The sequence below is a fragment of the Phytophthora cinnamomi genome (genome assembly GCF_018691715.1).
Source record: "Phytophthora cinnamomi strain GKB4 chromosome Unknown Contig0, whole genome shotgun sequence".
Taxonomy (NCBI): Eukaryota; Oomycota; class Peronosporomycetes; order Peronosporales; family Peronosporaceae; genus Phytophthora; species Phytophthora cinnamomi.
Genome location: NW_027150933.1, coordinates 1,060,203 through 1,072,336, shown reverse-complemented (window position 1 = coordinate 1,072,336; position 12,134 = coordinate 1,060,203).

Genomic DNA, 12,134 nt, shown 5'->3' with positions numbered 1-12,134 from the left:
AGGGCCGGGCGTTCTTGGCTGATGGAGGAAATTTCGACTCAGATCTGAGACGACATGTCCATTTCAAGGATGACTCGGAGATTCCCTCAGATAATAAAGCTGAGACCGAAACTGAGACCGGAGCTGAGAATCTAAGCCCCAAAGAGGCACAGATGTCCGGGAAGGAGATCACAGAACCATCTGAGCTAAGCTGTACAACAGCCCTGCTGGATGAGGAGATTTACCGAGTTGCTGAGAAATTGGCTTGGAAGCCCAGATCCCAGCCCAGAAGCGATGAGTACCAGCATGCTGAGACTTGTGGAGAATGCGGCAGCAGCCGCCATACTACGGAGAAATGCTGGAGCAAGCTCATCTGTGGACGTTGTCACGAAGAGGGTCACCCGACTCAGTTCTGTCGACGCCAACCATGTTCCAAGTGCGGCGAATACCATCGCCGGGGTTTATGCGACATGTGGTCGGCTCTAAAAGCAGTACAGGATGTCATCCGTGCTGGGGGTTCCGTCGAGGGCCTCGCTCCTGAAGTAGTCCAAGCTCTATTGGATGGCCCGGAGTCTGGGATGCCGTTAAACCACTAGGCTCGCTGGTCTGGGAACCAGTGCGTGACGAGCCGAAGTCCCAAGCATGCTGCGCATATGCATATGTGGGCTCTGCCCTTCCATGTTGGCGCAGTAATAACCCCAAATGTATGTCTTCATCTGAGCAAGGATGTGTCTATTCCGTTGGAGCTGACCTCGAAGACCCAGACTCTGAGGCTGAGCTTGAGAACCATCTCGAGTTTGCCCTAGTCCCAGGTCAGAGATATGGCTGGTGGAGCAATCACACTTTACTTGGTGAAAAACGGGCGGTGGCAAAGGTGCATGGAGCGATTTTCGATCACAGATTACAGATTATGTTGGATTCTGGGGCTACTACGAGTTTTATGAGCTTAGACCTTGCACGCAGGTTAAGGCTCAAGCTCAGACGTGGTTACAGACTCAAAGTAACTGGGGTCGGGGACGTTCCCACTTATGTTTCAGCTCAAGCTAAGATCAAGTTGACGCTCGGAACTCGGGTTGTTTACATCATGGATATCTGGGTTGGTAATGTTGGAGAAGGTGTCGACTGTCTTCTGGGAATGGACTTCATGATTGCTGCTGGGGTTCGCCTCTGTGCACGCGAAGGCATGGTTCAACTCCCAGATGAGGAAAGTCTTTTCTTAGTTGGAGGACCTGAGGTGGATCATATTGGTTTGGAAATCGGAGTCAGAATGTTGGAGACCGCCTGGCTACAACCAGGAGAATCTGTGATTCGCCCTGTGAAGTATGACCGTGCCGACCCTCAGAAAGTCCAGGAATGGGCTGGGAGGGGCAAGCAATGGGTGACACAATTCATCTATGGAGCTGGGCGGAAACCGAAAGCAGTCAAGATTGTCAATATCTCAGACCGGTTGACCCCAGTATATCAACACACTGTGGTTGCTTGTTTGGTGGAGAAGGATTACCTGCCACATGGAGACTTTTTTGTGCGGCCGCGATCTCGGAAGTATCGAGAATGGGCACAGTTGATTTTGAAGCTGAGCCCTCTGAGGATTTTCTGAGGCGAGAAGAGGAAGCTGAGAAACTTCGGGAGTTGAACGAACCCCCTGCCGTTGAGAAGCATTCTTATCCTTGGCCTCAGAAGATCCTAACGAACCCGAGATTTGCGCGAAAATCTGAGCCAGGAACCTCTGAGAATGCTGATCAGGAACTGAAGAGAGTTTTTCGAGACAATCGGAGACTTTTGTGAGCAACCCCAGATCTCAGTTGGACGAGACGTTTTCTCGATGTCTGAGAATGGAGGCTGAAATAGATGAAGAAGCTACGGTGTTTTATCACGAAGGAAGCGCGCTGCTGAGCGATCTCCGAGATCAACTAGCGGCTCTCCCTGAACTGAAGGACTTGAACCCCAAAGCGGACCTGAACTCAGCTGACATCGGCGAAGTTGGTGAAACTACACCTGAGATGGACTCCCAGATCCGGGAGATCTTGGAAAGACATCACGCAAGTTTTCTGGGAGATGGGAATGCAGTCCCAGCCCCTGCGCGAGGTGTTGTCTGTGACTTATATGTTGGTGACGCCAAGCCTATAGCTCAGCGCTCGAGATCGATTCCTCCGCATCTGTTGCCGAAGGTGTACGATCTTCTCAAGAAGTTACTGGAAACTGGACTGACCGAGACTTCACACTCAGATTGGGCATCACCCATTGTCATTGTGATGAAGAAGAATGGAGTTGATATTCGACTTTGCATTGACTACAGACTGGTGAACCAGCTGATCAAGCTAATGCATTACCCTCTGCCTTTGATCGATGACTTATTGATCGGGTTTGAGAGTGCGATGTGGTTTCTCAGCTTGGACATGGCTAGTGGATTCTGGGCTGTGCCGATGACGATCAGGGCTAAGCTCATATCAGCTTTTATTTGCCCGTTAGGCCATTACCAGTGGACCCGCATGCCGTTTGGACTGAAAAATGCCCCGCTGATCTACCAACAAATGCTGGACAACTGTCTGTGGGGGTTTGTCCGCCTCCCAGCCTCGGAAGAGGCTCAGGTGGACCCAGATGTGTTGAGGTTTCTGGGGATTGAGCCAAAGGGCTCAGATGGAGTTGAGAGTGAATTGCCGGTGTTGTGTGCAGAGCTGACGGTGTTTCGGAGAAACATACCAGCCCCTCCTCAGCTGAACCCAGTTCTGGGACGAAGTTCGTACATCGATGACATCGCCTATGGTGCTGAAACCTGGGATCAACTGTGTATCGACTTGAATCGATTGTTGTACCGACTGCGATACTGGGGAATTTCTGTGAGCCTACCTAAGAGTGAATTCGGTAAAAAGACGATCTCGTATTTGTCCCACGAAATTGGGGCTGAGGGGATCCGAGCTAAGCCGAAGATCGCCAAGGGAGTCCGAGATTTGCCGTTCCCGTCGACTTTAAAGGGAGTTCAGTCTTTTCTGGGAAGTCTCAATTACTACAATAAGTTTATTGAAGACCTCCCAGTTGTAGCCTCTGTCCTCTACGAGTTGACCGACGATCAAGTCCGGGAAGGTCGAGATCTCAGTCGAGCTAAGGAGGCGTTTGGGATCCTGAAAGAGAAAATTGTTTCGACGCCATTGCTCAGACACCCAGACAGGGAAAAGCCGTTTGTGATCATAGTTCACGCTAATCCTTGGGCTGTCTGTGCCGTGCTGGGACAAGAATACGATGGAGTAATTCATCCGGTGCGTTACACCGGAAGGGTTCTTCATGATCAGGAGCTCAGATACCACCCAGCTGAGAAAGAGGTCGTAGCCCTACTCAGGGTTCTCAGAGTTTTCTACACAATGCTGGTTGGATGCAAATTGCTGAAAGTCTACACCCGGTATTCAGTTCTGAAGTGGTTGTTTAGGTCTCAGTCCCTGGAAGGTCGCTGTGAGCAATGGGCTGCTCGCTTGGCTCCATGGCCCTTGGAGATTTACAGAGTAGAGCGTGATGAAGACGGACTCGCTGCAATTCTGGGAGCTGGGATTACCCCCGAGAGCAGCTTGATAAAATCGCTGAGAACCTGATCCCGGCTAAGGGACGTGTAGTCCGAGCTCCACCCATCAGTCTGGAGATGCTTGAAGCTGATTACGAGGGATGGCTGCTTAGTTTTGACGGAGCAGCTAAACTTTCAGATCGGCGAGGCAGTTCTGGATGCATCCTGTGGAAGTTGCCGTCCTGGGACGTTGTAGAAGCTCGAGGTTTTCATTTCGAAGGTGTCACGGTGAACGAAGCCGAGTATCATGGTCTAATCGAGGGCACTCGCATGGCCTTAGAACGTGGAATATCAAATTTGGTTGTAGTTGGAGATTCTCGAATTGCTATTCAGCAGGCACAAGGTTTGATTCAATGTTTGAACCCTGGGCTTCAATTATTGCTGGCTCAGTTCGAGTCTACCCGCCTCAAGTTTAAATCGCTGAGACTAGTACATGTCAAGCGAGAATTCAATGCTGCCGCAGATTATTTGACCTCAAAGACACTCCTTGCTAAATGTCCAGTAGTGGTTGATGACCCGGTGGAGCTGAGTCAGCTCAGACAGATGAATCGGATCCCTGAGAAATTGGTGAAATCTGAGGCACCTGAACCTGCTAACACCTCGGCAGAACACTCAGTTGTCACAAAAACTGCGCCTGGACCCAAGACAGAACCAACTTCTCTCGAAGCTGCGGCTGAACCATTGACTCCTGACGCAAAGATTTTTGTGGTCACTCGTAATCAAGCCCGGCGCCAAGAAGCGGGCGCTGATGCAGACAGGGAACCCCCAACGGAGACTTTAGAAATCCAGGCTGAAGCAGAACCCAGGTATGTATCTGAGATGACGACACCCGCCGCATCAATAGCCGAAAGGTGGCGACGAATCCTCGTGCAGCAAGAAGCTGAGCCCTGGACAAAACAGCTCAGAGCTTATCTTAAAGGTGAACTTGAAGACATGTCCGCGGCCGAAGCTGAAGATGTGGCGAAGGTTGTGGATCGTTACGTGCTAGACTCTCGGGATATCCTGTATTATCTGAGCCGTCCTACCCCAGGTCGACCCAGGGACGCTGCTGGGAATCTGAGATTGGTAGTACCTTCCGCTCTCAGGGACGACCTGTTGCAGCTGAGCCATGAAGATTATCAAGGCGGCCATCAGGGAATTACTCGCACCTTCGAGAGACTTCGCCAAGAATACTATTGGCCTGGGATGTATGCAGATGTGGAACGCTATGTCAAGGAATGTGTGGATTGTGTCACTGCTAAAGGAGCTCCGCCCAACCCAGGGCCTTCACCCGGAAATATTCTGGCGTCTCGGCCCTTTGAGGTGGTCTCTATGGACTTTGTGACACATCTTCCTAAGTCAGACCGTGGCAATGTATTTCTGCTGCTTTTCCAGTGTGCTTTCTCAGGGTATGTTATTGGGCGGCCTATGAGTTCTACTACAGCTCAGGATGTGGCTGAGGTTTACATGGAATATGTCTTTCAGAGGTTTGGAGCGAGTGAAATGCTGCGTCATGACCGAGATCCTCGGTTTATGAGTGAGGTTTTCACCAAGTTCCGGGAAATGCTGGGAAGTCGACAGCGTGCGACCCTAGCCTACCGCCCTCAGGCCAATGGCCAGCAAGAACGCTCTGTGCAAACCGTAGTCCGAGCTATCCGAGCTTATGTCTCCGAACCTGACCAAAGCGACTGGGACGACCAAGTGGAGAAGTTGATGTGGGCTCTGAACACGTCCTTCGACGCTACTCGTCTCGACACTCCATTTTATTTGGTTCACGGTTGGGACCCGAAAAGCACAGTCTCAGCTATGCTGGGATCTCCCCCAGTTGGGCTGGATCAAAGGACCGCTTATGAGTGGCGACGGAACGTGCAGAGGCAATATGAGTACGCTCAAGCTTGGGCTAAGGACCTCCAAGCTAAAGCCAAAGAGAAACGTTCGAAAGCTCAGACTAAGGTCTGGGCTGAACTCTCTGAGAGGCTGAAGTCAGGGTTTGCTGTCGGTGATGCTGTTTGGTTATACCTGGCCCGAGTGCAACCTGGACTGAGCAAGAAATTTGCTCATCTCTGGCATGGGCCGTTCCGGATCTTGGAAGTCTCAGATGACTATCGGTGCAAGCTGAAAATCGAGGGGACTGGCTACAAGCTCTACCCGTGGGTCCATGTGAGTCGACTCAAGCCACGAGCACTGTTTCCAGACCGACCCACAGCTGAGATCGAAGTTTCTGAGGAAGATGATCTAGATGCAGCTTTATTGCCCGAGGATATTGACGAGCCCGATGAAACTCAGGATATCTATGAGGTTGAGGCCATCCGAGATGTCCGCTGGGTCAAGAGAACCCGGACGTCGAGAAGAGTCCGAGAGTATTGGTAAAGTGGAAGGGTTATTCGGAGTTGGAGTGGCTGCCGATGTCGCAGCTGAACTGTGGAGCTTTACTTTACGAATTCAACAAGAGCACGCGAGCGCAGGCACGGTTTAAAGCTATGCAGACTGGCGATGAACCTCCTGAGCCTGAGGCTCAGTAGAGGTATTCAGCCTAAACCGTGCATGTGTTAATGTTGCTTCATGTTTGAAATTTGTTGAAGTTTTAGATGTTTACCCTATTCTAAAGATGCCTGGAGTGAGCCGAAGCGGTTCCTAGCTGAGGAAGTGAAAACAAGCTGAGATGCATAAGAACTCAAGTGACACACGCAACGCAAAATTGTGAGGACGTCATATTAAGTTAAAAAAGCTACATCTCTGTGAACTACTCATCCTCCTCTCCTCGGTGGCGCCGAAGGCTCTCCAAAACTCTCTCCAACTCAGCTTGATCATAAATGATGCTTGGGTCGATAGGATTCTGGGCTCGCTCTTCATCGTCCAGTGGGTCTCTTTGGAGATCGGAGGGGGCCAGGTCCAGAAACGCGTCGTCCGAGCTGCGAGTGGCGAATTGCGTGCGAGCCGGCTCAGCATCATCCAAAGTTTCGAGCTGATCCGGGAGCGAGATCTGGCGACTTGGGTCGCGAAGGATCCAATGACAGGGATCGTGAGGGACGACCCAGAGTCCAGGCTCGTACCAGATATCATCCGTTTAGCCTTTGACGCGTCCCAGATCATACATGAGCTCCCGACGTCGAATCTCGAACTCGGCACTGCGCTCCTTGCGGTCACGGTAGAGATCCACAAGCTCAGGAATGCCCAGAAGCGCAGCCATGGCTTCATAATCAAAACGTGTATCCATCGTGACCCAGTGCAAGCGTTCCCAGTAAGCTCGCCGCCAGAGGCTCATGAAGTTGACCACGCGCTTCAGAGCGCGAACCATAACCGGGCCCAAGTCGCGACATCGAAAGAATACCAGAGTCTGGATTCGCTGATTCCACATGGCATCCCAGGGCTTTGTCTTGAGAAGTTCCAAGTACTCGACCGGTTCCCAACGCTGGTGCAGGTGCTGAATATGGCTCTTGCACGGCGCGTATCTGGGGAAGCCAAACGTCTGCCGAGGAAAGTCTTGGACTCTGATGCCATAATGCAGCCAGCTACCTTGGCCCGGTTGCGGTTCTTCGATAACTCCATCATCTGGGCGCGCTGCGAGCCCTGCCTTAGAGCGTCCACTCGAGCGAGCTGAGATCTGCTGCGGAGCCAATGTACGAGCTGGGTCAATCGCTTGGTCAGACACTGGAACCTGCAGATCAACAGGACTGGACCTACCATGCGAAGTTGTACGGGACGAAATCTTGCCGCGCTTGGAAGTTGAGCCACCGGCGGACAAAGTTGGGTCGCGTATCCTTTTGCCCCCACTGGAGCTTCTCCCTGAAGCGGCACCTGACTTGGAGCTCTTGACTTGGTAGTGCCCGCCACTGCCCAGCTCATCATCATCGTCATCGGCATCGTCGTCGACATCTGAGAAGTCAGTGTCGATTGAAGAGTCGTCGTCCTCGTCCTCCGGGCTGGGCTTCTCAGGCAATGGATCCCAGTTGGGCGGCCGCTGGCTCAAGTGCACGTCGCGGACCCGCTTGATCGCTGCCTCGTAGTACGCTGACGGCACGAACGCCAGCCAAGGCGTGGAGTCCAATTGCTCCCAGTAGATCGCCGAGACCAGCATGCTCACGAGGGCCTTCTTCCCAAATTGGTCATGCAGGAGTTGCGACTTCCCGGCTTGGTCCACGGCGTCCCAGAAGTCGACGCCGGCGCGCATCAACTCCCTGACGTCGACACGGACATGTTCCCACGGCAGATGTCGGGGGAGTTTGAGCGTTGCCAGACGATCTGAGACCCGGGACGGAGATTCCTTGGAGGCGCGAACCTTCTGGGGCGAATGGGACGAAGGGTAGCCGGGCAGACTCATCCGATCGTTGATACGCTTGATCCTGAGGTGCTTGGATGGACTTGTGCTGGAAGCGGCGAGAAGACCTGAAGACTTGCTTGGCTGGGCTGGAGTTTTGGCTACCTTGCCACCAGCCTTTCGAGCGCTGCTCAGCGAAGGAGTCCGGGCGGAGCTTGGCTTCTTGTTCTTCTTCTTGCTCGGCTTTGCTGTCGACGTGGTCTTGGGTTGAGCTAACGTGCTGCTGGGCTGAGCTGAGGCTTGAGTTTGGATCGGGACCGAAGTGGTAACCTGAGCCGATGTCGCTGACGCCGCCGGAGGCACAGCCGAACCCAGGAGAGACGTCAACGTCGAAGCCGCAGCGCTGAGAACGATCGCGGACGCTGGGCTTGGAACTGGGTCGGCGGTGTTGAGCGGAACGTAGGGCCCACAGTCATCCGAAGTCTGGTCCCGCGCCGAGATTTGGAGCGTCGTCCCGAAGCTGGCTGGGACGTCCGTCTGGCTCTGGAAATGCTGAAGCAGCTCATACAGGCGCGCCCAGTGCCCCGAAGCGCTGCAGCTCGCCATCAGGAAGTTCATCAGCGCCTCAGCTGAGAACGGGACCGCGCTCAGTAGCTGGTGCTTGAGTTGCGTGGTGTAGACGTCGCTGGCGTGCAGGGTGCTCTGGCAGGCGGCGAGGTCGCTGCCGCACTTCTTCAGCTGCCCGCAAAGCGCTTGGTTCTCAGCCTGTACGTCGTCCAGCCTCTTGGTTAGCGCTTGAACTTCAGCTCGAAGTAGCCGATCCGGACTGCTGGCCGGAGGTGGGGCTGGTGGCTGTGCCCTGAGCTGAGCCCGAAGCTTCTTGTTCTCGGACAGCTGGAAATTGAGCTGAGCCTCAGCGGCCTGGAGCTCACCACGGACCACCTGTTCTCGCCCGGCTGCGGCAGCGTCGTACTGGTGAGAGCCTTGATAGTCGCGCATCTCCTGAGCGTGGCGCTCGCGCTCGCGCTTCAGCTCCACGGTCAGCCGATTGATCTCGGCCGAGAGCTGCCCGACTTGAATGTGGGCCGCACCACCGGGACTGGGACGCTCGAGTGCTTGAGCGTAGTTCAGCACGCGCTGCAAGCACTGGGCCGTACCGACAACGCGGCGCGCGAAGTGCTCCACGCCGAAACATTGCACCAGAGGGACGGTCTCTCGCTCGAAGCGGATACGCGATCTTGGATCCGAGAAGTTCAGCGGCACGGAAGCGACTGGCTGGATCACGTCCTGCGAAGCGGTGACGTGTGCCATCCTGCTCAACCACGCCAACTCGGTGCTCGAGAAGCGCGTAACATCTTCGATGCGAGCGACCCCATCCAACCCATCAACGAGGTTTGCGCGGTTCTCCACGTCGTCAAGCGTCGCGGGGACCCGAATGGTGGACGGCACGGGCGACGGGTGGCGTTGCGAGGGACTGAAGAGCGTGAACGACCGCCGTGGACCCGCCGGAGACGTCGCCGAAGGCGTTTGCAACGCTGGCGGTGGCGTCAAAGCTGCCGTGCTCACTGATGCGAGCGTCGTGGATGCGGATGGCGGTGTGATCGACGTGCAGGAGCTCGTGGTGCTGCCGGACGGTGGCTGCGAAGCCGGCAGTGCCGGTGCAGAGCGCGGGACCGTCGAGGCGGATGCTGGAGTCACTGGAGACATGCTGGAAGCTGCCGAAGATGTCGTGGAGCCCGTGTGCGCCCTCGTGGAGGTCGCCGACGACGCAAACGCGCTTGTGGAGGTCGCCGTCGCCGTGAACACGGAGGCGGAAGCCGTGGGAGTGCTGCCAGAGGCCGTGAACGTGCTGCTTGTGGACGTGGACACGCTGCCGGAGGTTGTGGGAGCCGTTGGAGTGCCCCGCGACCCCGCGTCTTGTCCACCGCCACCTTGCGATGGCGCGGGGAGCCGCTGGTCGTCCGTGGGGTCGTCGGCCATCCGAAAAATGTGCTGCGCGTGCCAGCGCTGCAATGTGAAGTTCTGTGACTCCGGACTGTTCACGAAATGGCTGGGTCCGAGACCCGGGAGCCGCGGCAAGAGATTTCGCGGCCGGGACGGGGCGAGTGTGGGCATCTTCCGGTTATGTGCGCCGGGGCCAACTCGAGAATGATCTCTTTGGACCCAGCGCACATAAGGGACGGTTGTGACGAGGTCCGAGCCAATTCTTGGCCAGGACCCATCAGTCAGAGGCCCAAACCCTACCACGTACCGGCCACATGTCACTTGAAACGTGGATATTTCTTGATCCAAGTCTGGTTTTTGTACATACTTCAAGTTGTGCTGGCTACATCTGGAAACTGAGCTCTGCGAACGTTGAGTTGCGGCGACCCCAGATCCCCAGGTCTGAGATTTGAATTCGGTCTGGAGTCTGAGGTCTGAGAATCGCTCTAGAGGCCACAGATCTGAGGCTCCAGGCCTTGGATCGGGCTCTGGGTGACGAATTGAGCCCTGGCCTTCTGGGTCTGTGATTTGAAGTCCCATGGTTGCTTAAGTCTCAGACCTCAGGTCTCAGATTGGTGATCTCACAGTTTGGAATGCCCGGAGTTCTGAGACCTGAGAGTGGTGGCAAAAGTCTGAGACTTGGTGATTTGGAGTTCGGTCTGAGGTTTGCCTGTGGACCAGACCATGAGATGTGCAGTCTGGGGTCTGGGAAGAAGGCGTGGCGTGCGGCGTCTGATTTCACCTCGGCTTTGGGGTGCCACGACTGAGATATGGAGTCAACATCGTAATTTTGCCCCCAGCTCAGATTCCCAGACTCAGAGTCCCAGAATTCGAGCCGTCAGAATTGGTTGGACAGCCGGGGTATGGAATCATGTAATTTTGCAGCTCAATCGGTTGGACAGCCAAATCGGGGTATGGAATCAACATCGTATTTTTGCCCCCAGCTCAGGTTTTCAGCCCGGCAGTCCCTCAACTTGTGCCAAAACTGAGTCACGGTGATTGTGGGCGCAAGTTGGTGTCTGGATGCACGATGTTCGTGAGGATAAGTGGCAACTGGTGAAAGACAGCTGACGCTCCAAGCCTAGGACGTGACTAAAAGCCTACGGCGTGCCTGCAGGGCCTGAAGTGCGACTTCGTGGTCTCGCCTATGAAGTGGGTACACAGCGATGGCTACATTGCCGGTCTGGGAGCTGCGGTAGTTGCTCTTTGGAGTTGGCGGTTGCCGCTTGGAAGGTCACTCTGAAGGGTCGCCCCGTTGTGGCTTTTCGGCCCCTGGTGTCGGGCACACAAGATTCGGCCTGACCAGTCGCCTATGGATTTGGGCCAACGGGAGCCGCAGAATCTTGGCGTCATCCTGATTACACACTGATTTGTACCCAGAGTAATCAGTGTAATCAGGTGATGACAGACCAAGTCCGCCCAATCCCGGCCAGAAGATCCTGGCGTAATCAGGATATCACTGATTTGCACCCAGGTGTAATCAGTGTAATCAAGTGATGACTGACACAGACAGGCCAATGGAAGGGCCAAACCGACGACGCGCATTCACGGGCGCCGCCAAGCCAGTAGCTTAGTGGGTGTCTCACCCTTGTTCAAGGTGTACCCAGGAGATGTTTGCACCCTTACTTGATAGGCCCTTTGTATGTGCATGTGCATGATAATAATCAGTTTGTTTTGCCCCGAAGACCGCAAGCTGCGGAGTTCGTCTTGCGCCGACGGGCGTGTTGCTTCACAGGGACCAAGTCCCTGCCCCCGGCGGCGCGCGCAAGGTCAAGTGGAGTCGCTACGAGTGTTCTACGGTCAAGCTCAGCTAACTCCAAATAAATTCAAGTTCAACAACCAAGCCTTTTCGTGTTTCGGCCCGGTTTGCCTTCGTTGTTGTATTTCCACACGCGGGACATTGGTTTTGCTGGGTTTTCTTGCTGGTTGGCTGGTTTCCTGGCGGTGCTTCATATTTTCGGGCGGAAGGTGCTCCGCTCTGAGGTTTCGGCAGAGCAACACCTGGGATAGTGGTTTCTGGGGTTGCTAGTGGTATCCGTGTGGCGCGAATAGTCTGGGATAGTGGTTCCCAGCTTCGCTGTGTCGCCTACATCAAGGCGTGGTGCGCGGAAGTCCCAGGGTGCAGAGCGAGAACCCTGGATCAAGGCAGGCTCAGACCGAGCCAACTCTCGGGGCCACTCTGGTCTGAGGGGCGAGTGAAGACCGTTGTGCGGCTCTCAGTCTGAGCCGCCGGAGGAAGTGTCGTGACTGGAAGCGACTCCAAGCCGGAGTCGCTGAGCAAGGAGGAGGCTGTTAAGGCCCAGAGTCCAAGGGCCTGAGAAGAGAAGTGGACTAAGTGTGTGTGGAGTGAACGTGTTTATATTCAAGAAAACGGGGCACAGCGGA